At 39.3% G+C, this 24,336-nt stretch overlaps 1 protein-coding gene across 1 annotated transcript in view; it reads left to right on the forward strand.

Annotated features, from left to right (window-relative positions):
- Window positions 1-400: 400 nt before the first annotated feature.
- The window catches only part of LOC122973002 (disks large-associated protein 1-like), a 70,239-nt gene continuing 46,303 nt past the window's right edge, over window positions 401-24,336 (forward strand). The window contains exon 1 of the mRNA XM_044340452.1: window positions 401-656. The gene's annotated coding sequence lies outside the window, so the exon portion shown is untranslated. The remainder of the gene's footprint in view (window positions 657-24,336) is intronic.

A 24,336-nucleotide genomic window follows, 5' to 3' on the forward strand; every position in this document is an offset into this window, starting at 1 on the left:
TGTGTTTGACAGGTGCAGTATTATTCCACTGTAGCCTACTGGTTGGTTTCTGGTTATAAGTGCAAAATATAATGAAGTTGGCCTCCATAGTACCTGAATGGAACTTGGAGGCAACCATGCTCATGTCAATACCTTGTTGCTAGTTTAGGCGCTGAATGTTGGAAATTACCTAAAAGTAGTCTTATCAACATTAGCCAACACAGCCTCTAAATTAGTAAACCTAATCAGCCACTAAATTAACTACACCTGGGATCCTTTCCCCCTTTTCCTGTGATAATCCGCACTAACATTCCCATTAAAAATAATAACGTCGTGCTGAAGTAGTGCTGTTGCTTTAGACTACCTCTAAATTGTCTTGTAGAATTGCATAAGGTCTCTAACTGGATAGCTGAATCCAAACAGCAGACTCCACGTCAGACTTTTCCTCTCGCCGTTCATGTGAAGCGCTGTTTCATGCGTTCAGTGATGCCTCTGCAGCCCACAGACGGAGCGATACAGGGAGATACTACAGTGTATGGGACCTTACCATCTCGAGTGACGTCCTATATGATGAATTCCGATTCATAATAATCTGAAGGCAAATAAAACATTTCAGCCAAATTCAGAGGATTACTCTCGAGGCGATTCTCGTGCGGCCAGTCTACTGTGTTGACAAGGTAGGGGGGCAAATGCGCAAATTGTTTTCTCGTTTCATTCATTCTACAGTGAGAATTTGTTAGCGTTATAATCGATGCATATGTTTTGTGAAAACATGTTTCGACTTTATCCTGAATATGCAATCTTCGCTGCTTTTCTCATGTTATCATATTGTGCATGATGGACTGCATTGACTCTATAAATTTCCATAACTTTCTCGTAAACCCGGACCCTAAAAGAAATTTCTTTTGACAAAGTTGTTAGACTGCATTTTCCCCTGTGGTACGTTGACAGCCCTCCCTACCACTTACCGTAAGTGATAAAGAGGCAAGAATAAAATATCCAATCAACCTATCCGTGCGCCTTGACTGAGCAACGGCGTCTGCAGTTGCGTCTTTGGCATTATATGAGGACGTGGCGCACAATTTTTCCACTTTTACAGTATAAAAATAGCTTGTTTTTCTTTTTAAACACTCAATGCAAAAAAAAAAAAAAAAAAAAAACAACACTGGCTACTACCACTTGTGGGACGAGAATGCAGTAATGGTCAGCATAGCATGTGCCATCATATTACTCTTCCTGTCCAAGGCTTTGAGGTGTTAATCTGGCCGCATCTTTCTTCCATTATAGGCTGAAGCTTTATAGGCTGCTCCGCTGATGCATATTAGGGGCCACATGCCTTATTCCCAGTGTCAATGGCTCTATGGGTTCATTCAGGCTTTTTGGTCCAATCGGTCTCCTTGCAAATTGTCTTGGAGTCGCATGTGCTTTTGCACCGACAAGCAGCAGCTCCAGAGTGAAAGTGTGATTCCAGTCATTAAAACACTGCCAGAAGTAGTAGCCCATGAAATCCATCCGGCATAAACGAACAACATTACATCTGTAAATGACTCTCTAGACTAACTCCAGCTGCGATATGAATGGATCACTTGTCTGATGTATGTGCACAACCAGTTCATCTACCAGAATAAAGCAGTGTTAATGGCTCCTGGTGTAGATGGAAATTATATGCTATTAGAACAGACTGTGTAATTATTGTTGTGTGTTTGCGTATGTGTGTGTGTGTGTGTGTGTGCAGGGGCACTGAGCCAAATGGAAGTGGGGGTTTGGGGGTTGGGTGGGGGGGGGGCGATGCAATTGTTATTCTGATTCCAGCAGAGGTAGAGGAAGATTCAAGGACAACAGGAAGGATCAAGGCTAAGAGGTCAATGAAGTATGAAGAAGTCATTAGTAGGTTACTAAGAGGAATTAAGCATTGAGATGATACAGGAAAGGGAATATTAAGGTGCAGCTGCTCTCATAGATCCTCTAGATTTGAGGTAATGGGCTACAGAACAAGAGGCATTTTTTAATGATTTTCCTCCTCTCTTAATCTTCTTTTTTTGCCTACTCTAAGTGAAAAGCATTGCAAGGCTGACATTTTTTGCAAGCGCATTCTCTTATCTCAAAGAAGCAGCGAACAATCCCACAATCTGTTGATCTTCCCTCGGCGCCCGTGTCACTTCCTTAAACCATAAACGTGCATGCTTTCCTTGTAAAACCCAAGGCCCCGCATCTGCTCCCCTTCCCATCCCCCCCATTAGGGACCTTCTGCATCTCGCTCATATGGCTGACTGCAGTGGCTTCATACAACTGTGGAGAGGGAGTGTTGGAGTGATCATTAGCTGCCTTCCCTCTTTGCCTGTCAGATAATGACGGACTCTGCGCTGAACTCTGGACCCTGTACCTGTGCTTCATTAGCTTCCCTTTTGTTCTGATACTGTTATCAGCTGTAGTCAAATCCCTCCTGTATCATTTCCATATATCCAAGCCACCTCACAGATGATGAGAATATAAGACTTTGTGACTGCCTCTTTTTATTCCCGTGTCAATTAGCAGAGGGCTTATCCTGCTCCTCTTTGTGTTGTGCTCTTGTTGAACTAAGCAGCGCTGCTTTAGTTAAAACACGATGAGATCTGCTCTGCTACAAAATACCTGTAAACACTGCCTCAGCCACTGCTTTCCACATGCTGCCTGTAGAATATTAAGGATGCTTTCGAGGGGAGATAAGGGCCGTTGCATATTTTAAAATCTCTGTATATTTTTCACACTTCCTCCGTACCCAGAAACTCTCAGCTCGCCGTGTAATTATGCAGATAATGTTGTCTGGACATAAATGTGTCATTGCAGACAGTCCAAATGGCCGTGTTTGTGTGTTTGCTGTTCTGTTTTGAGCTCGTCTTTGAAGCCATACAACCCTGAAATTAAAATGAAATTATAAAAGGGCCATCAGATTTGAGCATCCCGAAGGGCAGAAGGAGGCTAAGACTAGTAGTGGCACAAATATTGCTTTCTAACACCCCAAGGGTTTACAATAAAAATAAGGGATGATGACGACAAAGAAGATTTCACAATGCACAGTGATGACATAGCTGTTACTCAGAACTTGTCCCCCTCAGGTTTTATTATTTAAGGCCAGAAGTCATAATCGTGTTGTAATGACGGCTGTGGATGATGAGTCAGCTATAGTAGTATTCTCTGACGTGCTGTAGTTTCAGGCTGTGTTCTTCTCTTTGCTGAATTTTAATTACGCTGCACTGTTCCACCGAGCAGAGCCCCGTCAGGTCCCACTACGTCTTGTTACTTTTCAATGTCTCAGTTATGAGAACAGGACATCTTCTGTTTCGAAGGCTTCTCTCTAGCAGCAATAAGACTTACTAGTTTGGCTTGAGGGGACTCTTCAGTGCCCCTGCACTATTCCTGTAATCTCTGCCTGCGCACTCTCCTGCACACTTAGCTGCTCAGATAGGTCGTATGGGAGCTGTCAGCAGGCCGGTTTAATTTCTTCAGCTCTCCTCCTGTGGATTGTTTTTTCAAAAAGCATGGAGAACAAGCTGCGTGCAACCCCCGGGAAACCAGTGGAGAACCGTATGTTTTTGTGCTCCAAACTGTGAGGCTTTGAGAAGGCTCAACTTCTCTATAAAGCCTGTATTCACCGAAGACCACGCACAGGCCCTCAGGAGGAGTGTGTGCACCACTGCCTATGAAGCAGGCCTCACTGTACCCAGGCAGATTGTTACCCACACTGAATGAACATAGACTCAGTGCTCGGCTAAATTTACTAATCCTCTCCTATGAGATTATCTGTCTTTTGAGGAGTTTTAGGATGAAAAAAATTCACTTTCTGCTTCCTAGGATTTTTAATAACTCATCTGGTATTTTAAAATGTTTTACATACCCTTGGATGTCAGCAAGTGCCAGAACATGTTCATTTAGCTGTCACATACTGAACTGACAAATTTGAAAGTGTGTTATATTGTAATGTAGAGCTGCAACGATTAGTCGATTAATCAAATAGATTAGACAGAAAATGAATTGGCAACTATTTTGATAATCGAATAATCTTTTTTGTCTTTTTAAATGCAAAAATTCCAAATATTTGCTGTTTTAAGCTTCTAAAATGTGAGGAATTGATGCTTTTTTTTGGTGCATGATAGTAAACTGAGTATCTTCGTGTTTTTTTGGCTGCTGATCAGACAAAACAAGACATTTTAAGACGTTACCTTCAACTCTGAAAAATTAAAACCATAATTTTTCACAAACTTCTGGCATTTTATACAAATAACAATTAATCGAGAAAATAATTGGCAGATTAATCTATAATGATAATCATTAGTTGCAGCCCTATTGTAATTCATTTGGGAGTCAATTCTTCTACCCTAATAATGGGCTGCAACTGAAGCATGAGCCAAAGTACATTACAGTTACTGATGATGTCACTGTGCTGTATATATTCTGGTGAAGAAATTTCTGTGTGTGCAGCAGCTTTTAAGTCACTGCTACTGAATGTCTGATGAAGAGCGTTATTTACCATTACAGCTTCCCTTCATGCCTGCAGGTCTTACTTCAGTCTATGCCTCAGGCTGTCTCGGTGTGTTCATAGTGTGTGTTTATACTAACATCATCTCTCCACAGTTCTATCAAGCCCTCTGTCTCGTCCATCTTTTATTATTAAGGGGATGCTAACAGCCAAAGCGGTCTCACCTTTGTTGTCCTCACAAACACGCAGCAACACTGGGTCCCGTTCCATGTGCGATGCCATTCATGCCACAGCATGCTCTGTTGACATGCTCTGGTGTGACAGCCTTCTTCTTTATTTGCTTTTCACCAGAAACTAGGGTACTCATTTGTTGATATAAAGACATACTGTAGACCTGTATTTGCCAGGGGACAATGTCAATTCTGGTGCATGAACGAGGGAAAAGGGAAGAGAGGCATGTTTGTATGCCTTCCAGCTATTGGAGCATGCTCCGACTGTGAAAGGCCACTGCCATTGTTGGGTAACATAATCCACCAGGGAGGCCTTTGGCCAGACACTGGGGAGGACTGCCTGTACACACTCTTCCTCTCTTTCTCAGTATAGATGCATATCCCTTTCTGTGCTGGAATTAGCTGCTGAATGCTAAGCAATTTTCAAGTGCTACTAAACCTGCGTGAGGAGTGAAAGCGCACACATCTCATTATTGTTGTCATTCTAAACACAAACTCTCTACAAGACGACTGGCTTGTTTAATAAACAGTCTTATTGATAGCAGTATATTCTAATACTCTCACTGATGGCGAGGCAAGTGGCTCAATGGAGAAATATAGACACACATACTTCCTCTGGGAAAAAAGTCATCCCAGAGATAACGCTCTTTGGATTGTTTTAATGAAGTATTGTGGTGTGTATCGTCACCTGCAGAAGTGATACGGACAATAATGCATCTGTGAGCGGTAGATATGTGGTTTAGTGGTGGAATCAGTGGCTCATAATGGATTATAGACAGACTCACGCTTCAGTGTCAGATTGCTTGCAATCTAATAAAAGTGGACATCATTTCCCATCATTGAGACAGATATAATCAGCTACGTACATGAACGTACTGTGGGTATATGCACTCCGGCTGTCTTTGCGCATACACAAAAAAACACATGTACACATACAGTACATATAGTAGATATGCACTTGAGTGAAGATCTACATGCTTGTGACTGCCTGATCAGTTGTGCAAACATGCTGTATGTTTCCTTCACTTCAGGTTTTATTGCAGTGCGCAGTTTTAAAGGTGCAGTGTGTAGGATTTAGTGGCATCTAGCGGAACAGACTTGGCAGAAATGGAATATAATATTCATAAGTATGTTTGAATTAGTGTGTAATTACTGGAAAATAAGAATCGCTGTGTTTTTGTTTCCTTAGAATGAGCCCTTTATATCTACATAGGGAGTGGGTCCCCTTCCACAGAGCCCACCATGTTTCTACAGTAGCCCAGAATGGACAAACTAAACACTGGCTCTAGAGAGGGCCTTTTGCGTTTTAGACGAGTTTCACGGCTAGGTTCTCCTGCATGCTTGGAAGGGGATGGGATATTCATTTGGTTGCAATCTGCAACCTCACTGCTAGATGCCACTAAATCTTACATACCGCACCTTTAAAGCCTGGTGTAATTATATGGAAAACATAATTTAATAAAGACATTAATGTAACTATTTTAATTGCTTCTTAATTTAATTCTGACTAAATTCTGAATTAAAAATTCTGTTTATTGGCCCATCGTGCTGCATAAGGAGATTAACTCAGATTGTCAGTATGTGTCCATGCAGTGCCAAACCAAAGGTACAGAAAGATCAACAAGCATACAGCTATTGTGTGCAAGACAAATAGATGAAAATTAAAATACATACAGATAAACAGCTGAACAAACAAACATGATTGTTTATTTTTGTTAGGGTACTAGTCTGATTGGTAACTTTATGTACAAGGATTGCAGATGCACCATATAATTAGTGTCTATTCTTTTTGCAAATTGCTCCACTTCACATTTCACATTTATTTTCTATATTTTAGTTTCTATTTATTTTAAAGAGAATGAGCGAGTATGTGGAAACAGGTAGATCTTTACCTGATTTCAGGATCATGAAGTAGATGTTACTGAAAGGCACAGTGTAGAAAATAAATAAAAAGGTAAATTAACACATAAAAGGAACACTCACAAAGATGGGAGACGTAGGGAACAACAGAATTAAATTAAAAGGAAAACAATTTGATGTACAGAAGCTACATAATCATGAATGAAATCTACAGTAAATAGGCATTTAGTTTTTAAATGTAAGTCCAAAAAACGATGCAATTAAGGGATTTCATCTTCCAAACTACCTTTTAATCTACCAAGCAAATACTCAAAAGATGCTATTTGCATTCATCCAATATTTTAAATCCAGACATTTATCCATTTCCCAGTGCCTTGAATAACTCTGATCGCTGTAATTATAGTGGAAAGGGGTTTTCTGCACATCTTCCAGCAATATGCAGCTGACCGAGGTGCTTCTCAGGTCAGGGACAGCAAATTTCAAATGAGCAAAGACTGAAGCACACTGATTGATTTGCAGCCTTTAATAGTGCAAACAGACCAATGTTTCGGCACTACTGTGTCTTCATCAGAGTCAAAGAGGACAAAGGCATAATGCAAACACAATTTGGTTGGTCTGTTTGTACTGTTAAATGCTGCAAATCAATCAATATGCTCCAGTCTTTTCTCATCTAAAAATTAGCTGTAATCATGCCCTCTATAAATAACTTAAAATTTACATTTGTATTTATTTGGTAGATGAGATATGTCCCCTAGTAATCATGAATCCAGAATGAAATGAATAGCTGGACCAAACCAACCAACAGTTCAATGAATATACAGTACCAGTCAAAAGTTTGGACACACCTTCCCATTCTCTTGAATGAAAAAGTGTGTCCAAATTTTTGACTGATACTGTAAGTTCCTCCATTTCTAAACTTATCAGAATTATCAAATACCATCAACAGTCAAATAGCAGTCATACCATTAAAAGGTTTTCAGTGAAAGGTCTGCATGTTCATTTTCCTCACTTACAATTTAATATTCTTTGTGTGTGAACAGCTAAATGACCCCCCTCATTGCCTTCATTGTGAGGGCTCTGCATGTGAGTGGGTTGTAGACTTTTTTTTTTGTGGAAATAGCTTTTGTATGAAACAACATTGCATTCATACCATACGCATATATGAAATGCATATATCCATTATAAAGCAATCATGCTTCAGAAATGTCAGAAATGGTGTGCTTGTATGTTAATGTTTTTACAAACATTTCTAATCAGGGTTTTCCCCATAACTCAAAACATCATTTATGGCCTAATATAATGTCTGGAAAGCCAGTTGCAATCTTGATGCTTATTTCTTTATACCTCAGTCTGTTAGCATATGTATATGGTAAAGCTGGAGTCTCATTTCCATGCAGACTGAAGCTTTAGGAACGTCTAGATGGCTCGTCTACCAACCTGACAGTGATTAGAGAAGATGGCTGATGCCTCTTTTGAGAAGATTTTGACAAGATCTAACTGTTTTGGCAGGAGGCGCTAAAGATTATAGTATCGGTGGAAAAGTGTGAGGTAATCCTGAGTTGTGCATGTGGTGGCTTTTGCAAAAGACAGACGACAAAAGACCGATATCTACTGCAATTGATATCTCAGTATATAGTCTGTTTTCATGCATTTGGGGTCAAGTAATGCACTGGCATCAATAAAAAGCTACTGTACTATATGTCAGAGTGTATGTCAGTAAGAGAATAATGATACTGTCTTACTGTAAAATGCAATACAAGATAAAGCTAAATTAGCTGTCAAGTTTCAAATTAATTGTATCATTAGCACAGCACATAGCCCATTTGAAACCAAATTTGCCAGGGTTTTTGACCAAACAATATTCTATGTTGTATATTCAGAGTACCAGACAAAAGCATTGTATAACATGAATTGCTTGTTAGTGAATAGAGACACTCATGACATTTGTAGTCTGACAGTTGTCTAGACACGGTAATAGCTTCTGTTATCATCCCAACATTTTAAAATGTGTCTTTTTTTAATGTGTGTCTTATTCCTGAGGCATCTAGATGAATTATTTCATCGGGGATAATAGTTTGGCATTGATCATCAAACCTTAGCCGTCTAGATGGGATGATCGGAGGAACAGGAAAGAGCTACAATCAGTGTCTCATCAATCTGTTTAACCTCCACACAGCACAGGTGTCACATCTTGTAATGACAAATTAATGTGACATTTTCACCGTTCCCTGACACTGATGAGGGATTTTGCAATCTGACCCAGATGTAAGTGAAGTCTCTTTTATTGTATTTCAGTTTGAGCTAATTTTGGAATTAATGAAACAGAATAGCCACTTTCAGTTAGAGACAGAGACATCCAAAACATTTTAGATGTGTTATTGTCACCAGAGTGTCATTGGTTTTGAATCACTACATCATTTGGGAAAGGGTGATTGGGATATAGTGTCTTTGAGCGTTACAAACTGGAGATGCAGGACTTGAAAGAACAGGGCATTTACAGTAGCAGGCAGAGAGCATCTAATACAAGATGCTAATGTGTTGCATTATGGGAAATGTAAGATCCAGTGTTTATGGAGTTTGACCTGTGTTAGGGATTAAAAGTCAGGATGAATCAGACTCTGCTGCTGCAGGTCTGAGCGCTCATCTTTTGATCTGTCTCTCACAGGTCTCCTAATTTTATGGCAGGTCAGTTTTAAATTGCTGGAGTAACCCTTTAATCAACTCCAGTGGAGATGCTCAGTGACTGTGTGAGATGTAATAATTGAGAGAATGTAGTACTGTTAGAGAAACAGTTGTTAGACAAGTTATTATGTGGTGCAAATACTATATCTTTAAAGGAAGATATTGGTTTTCTCTATAAGGTGTATCTTTTTTCATAGTTTTATGTGAAATCAGTGAATCGAATGTTAATCAGCATTTTTTGCAGCAAGTCATCTCAAGCTCAGCAAGTCATTTCAAGCATAAGATAGAAATACTAGCTACTTCCAACTTCTTAGTTGTAAAGATATGTTACTTTTCTCTGCTTTTATTGTAAGTAAGATATATTTGGGTTTCACCTGTTGGTTGGACAAAACAAGCACTTTGAAGACGGCACCTTGGGCTTTGTGAAATAGTGATTGGACCATTCTCTGATGTTTTTTTTTCAACAAAACACTTAATCGTTTAATTGAGAAAATAATTGGCAGATTAATCGGTTATTAAAGTTATTGTTAATTGTTGGTTGCAGCCATTTCTCTTTTATTTAACCAGGTTAATAACTGTTATTTGTTTGATAAATTGACAAAGCTTAACTCACTGCTGTCATTGCTGAGATCTGGAGATAATGATACACTTAACAGAGTCAAGGGCTGCAACTAGCAGCAGCCCTTATTTCTGTTATTGTTTTATCTGTTAAATATTTTTGTGATTAATTATTTAGTCTTAGGGGATGTTAGAAAAAAGTGAGAAATGTTATCACAGTTTCACAGAGCCCAAGGTAACGTCTTCAGTTAGCTGTTTTGTCAGCTAACTGAAGAAGATATTCAATTCACAATGACATAAACTAAAAAAGCAGTTTGAAAAATGACTTAAAGAATTATTCAGTAATCAAAATTTTTATGTATAATTTTATGCCAGTTATATAATTGATTAATAAACTAATCATACAAGTACTAAAGGAGTCCATTAGGAAGCAACACAAACAGATTTTAAACACAAACTCAGTTTTCAGGATCCAGTTTTAATCAAATCCAATTTTATTGACTCCATTTTATCGAGGTATTATTTCCCCAGACACAGCAGCTTAACACTCACATTGTCAGTTTGGTGAGGATTGGCTTGGTGGAGCAGTGAGAAGGCTTGTCTTGACCTGCCAGCATCCCTCCATACCAGAGCTTCTGCAGTGCCTCCTCTCAGTGGCTGTGACAGGAGAAGGAGGATGGCAATGAATCAGGGGCATGACGAAGATCTTCCCAGAACTGACTCCTCTCTGAGTCGCTGGACACTGTCACGCAGCGAGAAAGAGTGTGATCACACTTACATTCAGCCATTTTAAAGCTCATAGGCAAGTGTGGTTCTGCAAAGCTGGCGCACATTACTGATCCACAGGGCCTTGGTTTGATATGTCTCTTATTTGGTTGTGTGGTAATAATATTGTTTTATTTAAAGTCCTCAAAATTCAGTTAAATCCCTTTTCATTATTAAATGTATTAAATATCATGAAACAACCTCACTCTTCAGTGCAAAATACACTGTTGTTGGCATTTAGCATGTCATGTGCCTGTCAGTGTCTCCATGGGAGGCCCAGAGTGTCATGTGACCGAACATCAAGGAAAGCCTTCGTGAGCACTGCTCCCGTTTATTTAAAGCAAGGAGATTTATTTAAGAGCCCGTTGCACAAGATAAGCTGCAAAGGTACAGCTCTAAATGGAATAGAAGAGCCTATTTGTAAATGTCCGCAAGTGCCTGGCTTTAAGTGCCTGGCTGAGAGATGAATAGAGGCGATAAGCAAGAGAGGGTAATTTCAACAATGGGTATTTTAAAAGGTAGATATTTTGCGATGACAGCCTTTAATTGATCTCATGACTTTTAAATAGAGTATAATATGGGGTTTTTATTGAGCTCGTCTAAACGCTGACACCACTCTGTCAGTTCAGGGAGTGTTATAGTTAGAAGGATGGCTTGTGTGGCCTGAATGTCAGAGCAAAAATTCTGAGGCAGCAACTGCAGATTTTTTTTTTTTTCCTACCTCAAGCCTTACATGCACACAACATGGATTTACTTTGATCCCATCCTTGACAATAAGTGCCTGCAAGAGATGGTCTGCGGCAAAACTGCCTGAGCAGGGATGTTTGACACAGTTGTTTTGGATCTAAAATGGCGTCAGCAAAAGCTGAAAGCCCCTCCATGTTCTTGACTTTAATTGAGAGAGAGCCCCTCAAGCGTACTGCCAATCTTCCCAGTAGAGGAAACCCTACAGGGAACTTTTCCTGCAGTGAAATGTCGAACTACTCATTCTGTGCCAGCGTATAGCGCTTGCAGCTCTCTGCCTCCCTTTATTGTGAGATAGTGTTGGCTATTATACATTTAAAAGCATAAATCATATGACTGACATTTGAGTGGTTAGATATGAAGGTTATATATGTCCCTGGCTGCTTATATATAAACCGTACATTCTTCAGTACATGCATACAACATACAGTAATCTTGATATGGTTGCATGATCCACAGGATTAGTTTGGATTGGCAAAGCTAACCACTTTCACATGACAGAAATAATAATCTGTTTTTGAACTAATAACATTAATCGTGTTGGGGAAATATTTATTCTTGCATGGAAGTGACAGGAACACTTTTAAGCTGTCACTTAAATAATTGATAAAGAAACGGGGAGGGGAAGGGGAGGGGGTGGGTGTCCAGATGATGCACTGGAGTTTCACATAGGGCCCATGTACTGTGGAATGTTCATGTAAGGAAAGGCAGGGCCCTAAAACTCTGCCAGATTTCATTTCACGCTCCGCAGAGCACAGCCTCTGAGACGGTGACATTTACATGGCCCTCTATACCAGCGCCAGTTGCTGCAGGCCCAAGGCACTGGCTAAATCAGGCACAAGGGCCAATGAATGAGGAGGCATCGCAAGCAGGAGAACAAGGAAGAGATGGCTAATGTGCTGTGCAGAAGGAGCACACATAGCACATGAGTTTATGTTAGAAAGACTGTGTGACATCAGTCATCTTCAGTAAAAAAAGACCTTTCTGTGGAGGAGCTTGCATTATGTGAATTATATATAAATTATTCAGTGATAATGTGTCTTCTTTGTCCTTGTATTATCACCATACTACATAGATGCTACATGATATTCTGGAGCAGCTCAGCAGCCAAGACCTTTGTAAATGATTATGGCTGCTTTGTGCGGCATATGAAAAGCCATGAACTGCCACATATTAAAACAGGTCAGTAAGGCAAAACCTATTATACAAACAAATTCTACTATATGCGCAGCAGTAGTGTTGATTGTTTCTGTGTATGTGTGAGTGGGGGAGGAGACCATTCTGTAAGACCAGCTTTTCCAGGGATTATCTGCTCCAAAGACCAACTGGTCATCTCCTAACAAAAAGGTAATCGGGCTAGTTTGAATGCTAGTTAACCCCTCCTGCCCGATTTCAATATACTCATTCTATCCGTCACTAATCTGATTGGGTCTCCACCTCTAGTAGTTTACTGTGTCACCAGTGTCACCAGCATGAGTAGTTCAGTCCTGATTGAGCTCTATATTGGTTCTTGCTTTTAAAGGCGTTCCCACTGAGAGGTTTCCCAGTAGGTTGAAATAAACATGCAGAGCAGCTACGGATGCTGAAATCTTTTTGGCTGCATTGAAAGGAAGCCCTTTGGCAATAGGTGAATGCTTCCTCCACTTGAAGCATTATAGACTGCTTCTCACTTCTTCCAGTAAGCTTCTGAAATTGTTTAAAGACAATGCACATTTGCCTTATATAATAACTGCACAGGGCAACTTGAGCATCATCTCCACACACTGTATCCTCTGAGAGTGTTTAGCTGTTGAACCAGTCTGGCGCAAATTCTCTTCTCGTTTCTGGTCTTTAAATCCTGGCTTTTTCTTTTGTTTTTGTTTCCTGGCAAGTCATTTTGCTATGATATTTTTTCCCAGGTGGTGTGAAACTGTGGAGCTGTGTGTGTAAACACATACTGGAGCCTGTTCAACTCAGAAAGCTGTAGAGTTGTACATATCTGCCCTTCATTGTCCACTGAAATGTATTATTAAAGTTATAACATATTTCACGAAAGTGTTGAGCCATAACCGTCACTGCAATATAATCAGATGTAGAAGGGGAAGAGGCAGATGGGCGTGATGACGGCAGTCGCTCAAGAGCAGGTGGAGGTCAGCGTTTGCTACCATGCAGTCTCAACTGGTCCGTTCGTCACGGTGCACTGAATCAATACTGCTGTCAAGCAGATGAGTGTGCACCGCTAGTCCATTACAAAGTGGTAAATCTAGCTATGGCGCTTACTAACTGCCATAATGAGGTGGTAACAAAGTTATGGAATCATTAGTGAGCATGTGTCCCAGCAGGACGGCAAGGGAAAGCGAGCTTTGGGAGGTTACAGAATGACAGATGGTGGCTGTATGTGTGTGTCAGTGTGTGAATGAGTGAATGCTTGGTGGTGCTCAGGGTTGTTTTTGCACAAAAACAAGTGCACAGAGAACAACATATGATATTTAACTCTGATGTAGCAAGGTTTTACTGATTTGTCTACTGTGATAATGATTAAGATTTTTAATTACTCATAGTTTTGGTTTCATTCCAGTTTAATCCAAGAGAAGGTTTGGCTTTGGCAGATTTTAGTTTCAATGTGATTTCAATATTGTTTACAGAGCAGAATATTCTTTCTATTCCTCTTTGCCAACTTGCCACAATACTGTTTACAGTGTTTTTGTAGAAGTAATGTTTATATTTACCATTTTATTTCAAAATGAATACTATCTGTCAAATATCCTTCCATTATTGTATCTACTCTTATTCAATTCCTCTACATGTAATACTTCCTAATCAGTCACATTTTATGAGTAATAATTCATCTGAAACAATCACTTAAATGGAACTAAACCAAACGTCATGTTTGCATTAATTCCTGGATTATCTCTTGGTTTATAGAAACAATCATTTGTCAAATTATGGATTACAGAAGCCTGCAGGCAAATTGACTGTTATGAGCATTGTTTTAGTATCTCATGATTTCACACAAGGCCAAGAACAAGAGCCCTTAAAATGTGTCAATGAAGTGGTGTAAAGTAAATGCAGCTCCTTGTGTGGTGTTTATTTAAGTTCAGCCATAAATCACCATGTTGCGTTTTGGCTGCAGAGAGAGAAAAGGGGAGAGTGGAGGCGGAGGGAGGGAGGGAGGGACTGAAACTGTGGTCCAAAGCCAAAACACGACTAATGCCAAGGTGGCAGGCATGGAAGAGGTGGGAGGGAAAGAGAAGATGAGAGGGAAAAACCTTCTTCTCAATCTGATAACCAGCATGGATGGATGGACAGTGATGGGCAAAGCCCTGTTTATGGCCAATCATCTAGATTGCCCCTGTATTTAATGGGTTCTTTTCATACAGCTAGCACAATCAGAGTTATTAGGGCCTATTTTTATACTTTCTGAAGAGGCCATTTTCTGCCATTAATTTTTTTTGTAGTATGAAATATAAGTTCCATACAAACTTGAAAATGGCCTAAACCAGATAACAGACCACAGTAAGTACGTTGCAGTAATTTTGGTGTGTTTGTGTCATGCAGACAGGTTCGCCATTATTCAACAGCCACAGGAAGAAGACAACAATGTTTTCTTAGTAGTAAATGTAAAAAAGAAAAAAAAAGAAAACTAAAACTGAGTCCATCTTGCACTTGTTTTTGCTGACCAGCCTTGGCAGAGCTCAATATGTTGTCTTTTCACTCCACAAATGGACTTTTTTTAAAAATAATTGTAACCTCAAAGTGCACCTGCTACTTTTTCTAGAGTGGCCCTTTTTTGAAATTCTTTTGTGACTCTTTACCAGCTCAAATTGTCCTGGCAACTGAGTGAGAGTGAATATCACCCTGCTCCCAATTTTCTACCGGCAGAAGGGCCAGGAGGGGAATGAATCAGCAGACCCCTCCATCGATGTCGCCTTGACTCTGGCTCTTCTCTTCTCTTGACCTCCACACCCACTCTTTTGTGACAGAGAAATTTAGCGTATAGATTTATTAGTAAATTAATTAGTGAAGAAGAAAAAGGTCACAAGCGCTGAGATCTTTGCACATGTGCGACAGGGAGAGTTCTTTGCTAATTGAGCACAAAATGGACAGACAGCTGGAGGTCAGGCATCAGTCTGGCCCTGTGGGCTGAGTGATGGCGCTGCTGTGGAATTAGCTGGCTTCTCATCCTGTTATTGGTCCACATTTTTTCAGGTCACCACTCACGCCTATATTCGCGCTGAGCCTTTTCAGGGACATGCCATTTTTAGTATAGATAATCTAGATATACGTAATAAAAGTTGTTTTGGATTGAATTTAGGACAGCAGATTTGCAGGGAGATCAAAATATGTTTTTGGCTGAAACTAAGTGATGGTGTATGTGTGTGTTTGTGTGTATGTGTACGTGCGTGTGCGTGGGTGTGTATGTCACAGAGAGAGACAGAGAGAAAGATGAATGAATGTCCCTGACTGAGAGCAAATTAGTGCAGTTTGGAAAATGGCTTCAGCACCATGGACAGCGTCTCATGCTCCATGCATATCACAATGCTCTTTTATCTGTATCGCTACACTCCATCTGTTCCCACACAAACACGCACACATACACGCACGCACAGATTCAAAAGCCAATGTACGTTTATAGATTAATGACTGTGGCAGTGCAGCAAAGATCTAAGGAGCAACTTTCCATGACAAGCTCAGCAAACACAAGTTTGCAGCCTGAAAAGGAGGCTTAATATAGCATTGCCTGTTATTTTATCTGCTTAATTCCATAGATGGCTTTGACATCTTACAAATTTACAGGAGGTATTAGGGCCAAGCACTGACACAAGCACTCAGTATAAAAGTTTTACAGATAACTTGTTCTTACATTTATTTATAGAATGCCATATAGAATAGAGACAATTTATTTAGTTTATTTAATTAACTTTTCATATTGGGACAACACTAATAGTTTACAGCCATGTTAGAGTCTCTGTGAGGCTGTATTTAGGGACAGCTGTGTTTTGAGCTAAATGCTAACTTTAGCATGCTAACATGTTCTTAATGACAATGCTAACATTCTGATGTTTAGCAGGTATTTTTTCTATGTTCATCTTAGCATGTTAGCATGTGAACATTTATAAATTAGCACTAAACACAAAGGAGCTGGTGGGAATGTGATTGGTTTTGCATGTAAATAAACAAAAAATTTGAAATTTGACCCAATGGTGGCTCTTGATGAAAAGTAAAGGGGTCACCAAATTTATTAGAAATAATTCTGAGGGCGACATGAATGTCTGTATCAAATGTTGTGCCAATATTGATATCTTTACTAAATTTCATGGCAGTCAACCCAATAGTTGTCAGGACATTTCACCAAAAAACAAACATGTCAACCTCATGGTGGTACTCAAGGAAAAGTAGTTGTTTAGATGTTTCAGTCTGGACCAAAATGGTAGACCGATGGACTGACAGACCAGCATTGCCATCCATAAACTCATGCTGTTTGCGTGGCAAAAAAATACTTACACATTCTAAAGTGAATGTACTATAAATATTATCTGAAGTATCTGTTTGAAAATGATTCAGCCTGCTACATCTACAGCGTCATATCCCTCAATATGATGTTTGTCTCATTTAAATCTGTAGTGTATCTTGGCTGACACACAACACATTGGTCCAAAGGATGCCTGGCTCAGTGAGTGTGATGTTCACCATCAGCTCATATGTAGGTACTGTCCAACATAGATGCATAGATGTAAATGATCAAAACACTCACACACCTGTCAGTATTGAGAGTACTCATCTTCAATTCAGTACTTATCTCCATCATAACTGCATGTTAATTTCCATCTCACTTACTTCCTTTGCTCCATTCAGACAGGCATTTCATTGAACTTTAAAGTTTGGATAAGATACTTCTTGCCTGGATTATACTTTCAAAGGTTCTGGTCTCTTTCTTAGAAATTCTTGTCTCGTTTTTGTATTTGCCGCATCAAAAAGAAGAACGAGTGGAAAATGCAAACAGGCACCTATTTACTCACTAATTTGAGATCAGAAAGCAAATCAATTAATGGCATTGTCCCTTTTGGAATGCGATGTATCCAATGCATTATGGACGGCAAGCAACCCTTTGTAGCGTAATTAGCAAGTTGTCGAGAAGAGGATGCTGGATTTTTTTTTTCCTCCCTCTAAATGCTTTCCACGCTGCCAGGCATGCAGACAGTGAAAGCCTGCGTGTCGAAAGCATGAAAAACTGGCATCTGTGAGGACACCCAAATCTCCTTGGCGGTTCTGGCAGAGAGAGAGACGAATGCACAGGCAGCAGAAAATGGCTTAGTCAGGGTCATCACTAGCCAATAGCTTTGGATAACTGTGACAAGCCAGGGCATTTTCTCAGGCTCCAATAAGATAAGTGAGAAAATATCCTCTAACACTTTTCTCACGGTCTTTATCAGCCATAATTATCATACATATATTTTATGGACTGGTTAAGATTGTAGTGTTTATATGACACCTACAGTACAGAATCTTCCAGAGCTGATGCTGCAGGGAGTTTTAGGTCCAGCTGAAATTAAATGGCATGTTTTTTTCTGCTAAAGCATACAGATTTGCTTTTTAAACTATATGGCCTGTGTCAACCTTTTGAGAAAAAATTGGTGCACAAAAGGGCAAAATTTTATAGTTCAGATTTTTTGGTTCCATTGTGGTGTCTGTGCATGTACAGTACCATAATGTCATTGTTTTGACATAGATAGAGAAATGCTTTCCAAATAGCAGAAAATGTCACCATTCTATCACTGGCTGACAGTGACACCGATTAACAGCCAAACACAGACTTTGAACTGCAGCGCATATTAGCTTTCTAGCTAATGTCTCCTTCATATGTGCAAGCATGGACACAAAGATTGACATCTTTGCTTGCTGAACGAGCACACTGCTGATTTGCAGACCAGGGAGCTTATTAGCAAGTTAGCTCAAAAACCTACAGTACCTGCAAATGTCAAGATCTTTCATTTTAGGTGCTGTGTTACGTGATCTTTATTCTTCAATACCACACTGTCTGTCAATGACTTACAAGGTACCAGCAGCAGTTTGTTTATATTGTGGCCCTGCTAGCTCAGCTGTCAATTAAACACATACACCAGCCTGCCTACTCAGAGACTTGGAGGCAAAGGAGCATTTCTGATGTATGTCCAAAGACCTTATAAAAAAAAGACAACACATTTATTAAATTTCTTTGACATAACATTAGACTGTAAAAATAGAAAACTTATTATTATTTCACTTGGATTTTATGAGCATTTCCCCATTGGGTTTTTTTAATAGAATAATACAGTTGCCAAACACAGATCATCTTTAATTCATTGTACTGTATCCCACAGAGGCACTGCAGTCCATATACTGTGTGTATATCCTGCAACCCACTAAAACGTAATCTTAAATCCTGATTGAATGTTGTTTTCTGTTATACGTGAATAACCACAGTAGGGGGGACTTACCTCAGTATGGCAGAAGTCAAATTGAGTCACGATACCTCAGTTTGCTGCTGCATAGTGGGATTATTCTTTGCATGTGAAAGTGCCTGGATGCTCTCTTTTAAATGATTCTTTTCACTGGGGATACATATAAGCATATATGGCTGTTGAAGTTCAGTGGACTGCAGAATTGCAGATGTACTTCCTACATTGACAGGCATGCGAGACGTGTCTCTAAAGCTACTGTTCATTTGTTTAGTGTGATGAAACTCAGTGAAATGGCGAAGGTTGGTTATGTTCAATAGAGTTTTGTTTGTTTGTTATATGATGATGCTTGTATAATATTAGGATTTTTTTGAGAGCTTTGAAATACGCAAGCACACACAAATGCATATATGGCACACAGAGCCATAGATACTGTGCTGACAAAATACAACCATGCATGCACACGCTCAAAAACAAACACTCTTGATGATGTCATTTGTATAATCTGATGGAATCTGGGCCAGCGTTGACGAGGAGGCAGCCGGCGGGATGAGCAGTCACTGTCATAATGATTTGGTGTGTAGGAGGGGGAAAGAGGAGTGTGTGTGTTATTGTGTGTGTGCCTGTGTATTGGGGAGTGGTGTCACCTAACAGATGCATTTCTCTTGCTCATTCAGTGCTATTTTTTGCTTTATATGCAGTTTCAAACAAACAAAATGTACTGATGCATGAGTCATTTTACCTTGTACTATTTTAATTTATGCAGTCATTTAAATTAAAACAAAGTGGTTCTGCTTCATGTGCGCCATTAAGCTATTAGTCATTTATGTTTGGCTGATCTGAGCAGGTAAAGTGAGGAGAACGTGTGAAAGAAAAGATAAGAAAAAGGAAGATTATTCTTACTCCAGTTGATATTTTGAAGCACCATTCATGCGCAGTTGTGGTTGGTAAACGCTGTAATTAACTTGTCACTGTGATAAATGGCAGCTTTCCTTCGGGCCTAAACTCAGTCATTCAGCAATTTTGGCTGTACTCGCCCTTTAAACATTGGCATTACGCTCGGAATTTGTCATGTTTCCAAATGCCAAACAATTTAAAGCATCATCACTGAACAGTTTGTTGGGAAAAAAATGGTGCATTTGGTCACAAGCCACACAATAAATTCTTGGAACAAATCCTGTCAAAATTACACCAGCCATTTAGATATCTAATTAAGCTTTTGCTCACTGCCAACTCATGATAGACAAATATTAATAAAGTAGTTGAATGTTTACACAGCAAATGAAGACACCGATGTGTGTAAATGATGAACACAGTTTTGTGTTTTATAGTATTAAGACACTAAAAGCATAATCATCAGAAAATTAACCATATCCAACTTTTTTTTATTTTTTATGATGACCTGTGAGAACCATGCCTGCAGCAATACAGCTAGGGTAATAGGATAGCCAACAATCAATGTGTGTTTATTGATTCACACATAGCCCCAATACAAACTAGACCACATCGTAGTGATGCGTCAACATCCTCTGATTGCCCCAAAGCAAACATCAATAGGAATGATTAACTGACTGCTGTGCATGAGTATAAGAAAGAGGGTTCATGTAGATGTGTTGCAGATTGTGTTGTTACCGTTTCTACATCTAGTTATATCTCAGGGTAACATTTTCACTCATCTGTGACATCTTCAAGCTCTGAGATTATTGGCTGTTTCAGAGAGCAGCGGGTGGTGAAGTTATTTTGTTGACTCTAGTGAATTATTGAATGTAAGTTTTGTGTATTTTGTGCCAGTTTCTCCCAGGGAGAACAGTACCGTGGATATTATTTTGACACAAGAGTGAGACAAGTGAAGTGATATTGGCTCACAATACGTTACTAGATAGCACTGGTGATCTCTGTGTTTGATTTGGAGGAAAGGAGAACCTTCATCTCTCTCTGCATCCATTACAGGTAATATTTTCTTTATTGTAAGCGTCCTTCATGGTTATTCACAGGACTACATCCTTGTGGGCTGCAGTGACAACACAGTTCAATCCAGTATTTGTCTACTTTCTTTTCTGTTTGTGAAAATGCGAATCGCTGAAGGTCATATTCTGTGTTTTGTTTTGTGTTTTTGTACCTGTAGTCAGTATTTACGTGTATGTTTAATCATTTACATAAGTGTTAGCGTGGCTCTGTTTTTCTGTACACACATGAATGTGTTTTAAGCCAGTGTTTACATTAATCCTGTGCACATATGCTTGCATGGCTGTGTGTTCATGTGTATTTATGGTGCTGGATGCATGTGAGTGGTTGCACAGGTGTGTTTTGTGGATGATTTACATTGACATGCAATATAGCAAGGCAGCTGTAGTGGGTGGAGTTACTCCTGGCTCTCAGCATTGATTCTGCTGGCTTCCAGACACCAGATTCTCCTCAGGTGATGACGATTACTGTTGGTCCTAGCCGATGATGTAACCATCTGCGCTTGCTGCCAACTCTTACCTGCACGCACTCGATTCATTTAAACTCCTCTCCCAGATACTCTGGCACAGGTGGGCAGAAAGAATTGTCTAGAGCAGACTTGGACATTGACTCATTAAAATTTATGGCAGTCAAACAAATTTATATTGGAATTCCATAAAAAGGTACTTCAGGACTGCACAAATGTAGTCTTTAAAACTTTACTAGCAGGGTATTGTTGAATTCAACCGGGGATCTAAATTGCACATTGTCAGAGTTACAAATATAAATGTTAAATTACACATTCATTAGGTGACACAGTCTGCTTAAAAAAAACAAAGCATAGCTCAGTTTTGTCAAAATCAAAACAGTGGGAAGAGACATCATACATCACACTTGACAAAGAGACACACATTGACTCAGCCCTTTACGGACACCATTATGTTGCATGTAGGTGTGTGCGTTTGTTCACACACAGCAAGGTTATGTGTGCACGCACCAGGTTGTGTAGTATTCCGTCTAAGCCTTATTTTGTTCAGCATGTGTAATCCCTTTAAATTCCCCACTGATAGCCTGACTACCTTCACTTCAGATTAGCCGAGGTGGAGATCAAGGAGTGCTCCTCTCATCAGTATGTAGGACAACACAGAGGGGACACATGGCTCATGATAATTTTGTTTCGTGAAAGATTCTGCAAACCGTGGATTTGGATATTTCAAGAGATCAGCACAAAGTCTGCACTGAAAATAAAGTACATATGGTGTGTGATGTAATGCGCATAATCCTCCTTTGCAGTCGCTTCCTGTACACATTTGTGTTCACTAATGCACTTGTGCTTATAATTCTAACCGTATGTATCTGTTTTGCATGAATACACGCAAACACACCCATATAATATCCATATAACATAATACACTTGATTTACAGCCTCATAGAGATATCAACTACATATCACATAAATATCTGAATGTCATATAGGCCCCCTAAACAAGTATCCATCTCTTTAAGAGGCCCAAGCGTCATTCCTTCTGATGAGTTATGCTTTTTTTTTCAATAGACTCTCTTCTTATGTAACTGCGATCCCACGCTGCATTAATCGTATAACCCACAGACTGTTGTGAACAATTACACACTGGGTAATAAGTTAATGGGAGATAGGATATAGTGTGTACACACTGATTTAATGACTTTATATGTTCCTTATGGGAGAGCTTGCTTGTGTAAACCAGATGGAGGAGTGAGTGTTTAGCCTGTGTTTCAGTCTCTTCACACAAATGAATGTTCATATCTTTGCCCATGTTTATGTGGACACCATCTTTTATCTGTACGGTTAAATTGTTGGATGTAACAAATGTTTAGGGGCTGTAAGCGCAGGGATAGCGTCTGTGAATTTCAAACAGGGGCGGTTTAGCCTAATGAGGCTCTGCAATGGTGGAACATTAGAATTACACAAGCACTTCCTCTGAAGTCTCAGCAGAATTACCACAACCCTACAGTATGTCAAATAAATGTAGTGGGGTTGGGTAGATTTGGTGCAGAGGCATATTTAAAACAAATATTGTAACACTGAAAGCTGATACACAATTTAAACAAAAGACAATTAAATGAACCTCATTAAAGGAGGTCACATCTTTTCTCAATTCAAATTCAGTGTGTGTTATTAAAAATGAGACAGCTGAGATGTGTCTGTGAAGATTTAAACTGTTTCAATTGAATATCTAAATAAATTCAGTATGTAAAATATGAAGAGAATAGGTTTACATTTTGGGAAATACGCATATTCACTTACTTGCTAAGAGCTCTTTGACAAGATTAATACTATCTTCTTGACAATGGAACTACAGCCAGAGAGTGATTAGCTTAGCTTAGCATAAAGCAGAAGGAAACAGCTAACCTGTCTCTCTCAAAACCAACCTTGAACCAAACCTTGCTGTTTTTACATTGCTGTTTGAGTAGGGATTAAACAGACATACATGTTCATTACTGAGCTTTAGAGGTGCTGGTAGACATATTTTTGAAACTTCCAGTTATTAGGCTAAGCTAAGCTAATCTCCACTTAACACTCAGACATGAGAGTGCTATCAATCTTCTCATCTAACACTCAGCAAGAAAGTGAATAAGCATGTTACCTAATATGTCATACTGTTCCTATAACTAAAGTAAGCTGTTTTTTTTTTTAAATTATTACTCTCAGAAACAAAATGTTATCATCCATCATAAAAACTATAAAGTTTATATGACTCTGTATGTGTGTCCAAGCAAGTATGGCACAGTACTCAGTTGCAGCTGGGATAGCCAGTGTACAATGGTGCATTGGACCAGAATACTATTAAGGTTCAACCGAGTTGAATAAAATGCAGGAAGTGAGTTATATGAGCACCATGGAGCAGGAGCCTGAACATGGCGCCTGAGGCCAAATGAGTTACTGTACAAGTACGTGTGCAGAGAAGTGCAAAATTATGCAAACAATGTTGCATAATAATGACATGTCCTAATATATTATTAATCTGCTTACTTGAAAGCGATGCAAAGTGCACTTTTAAACCTTGTTTTTCTCTCCCAGGCAAGACTGTTGGTCATGTTCAAATATGCCATTATCCTGTTTGAGTTTATCTGTGAGACTACAATCGGCGACACACCTCTCCACCTCGGATTGCTCACTTTGTCTCCCTAATGTCTTCATAAGTCACATCATAACAATTATTCTCTCATTATCAAACACAGTTCAGCAGGGGTGTTTCAACATAGCCTCAAACCACATTTCAAAAATGACTTCACCTTACTCTGTTACAGAGATGTTGTGCAAGCTTTGCCGTATATCTATGTCTCTATTATACTGAATGTTCGACTTGATTATTGTCTTCATGACAATATTTAGTCTATAAATATAAAGAACTTAACTGTAATTAATACTCAGTTTTTTGGGGGTGAGTCCAGAGCCTGTATATGTGTGTGAAATTAAAGTCTTAGGAAAGGTGAAAAGTAATACATTTTAATGTATACTCTTACTTTTGGGTATTCTTTGAACATTTTCCTTTTACTTAAGTTTGTCTTTGCCAAAATGCACTGACTACATTTTAAATTACACAGTGTAAACTAGGATTTTCACAGATCATGTTTCAGAAACTGGCAAATAGTAAAATGTCTTTGCAGCAAACCTGAGTAAACAGCTACCTGATAGCAGGTTGGTTAACATTATCCA

This window comes from Thunnus albacares, chromosome 21 (genome assembly GCF_914725855.1).
Source record: "Thunnus albacares chromosome 21, fThuAlb1.1, whole genome shotgun sequence".
NCBI lineage: Eukaryota > Metazoa > Chordata > Actinopteri > Scombriformes > Scombridae > Thunnus > Thunnus albacares.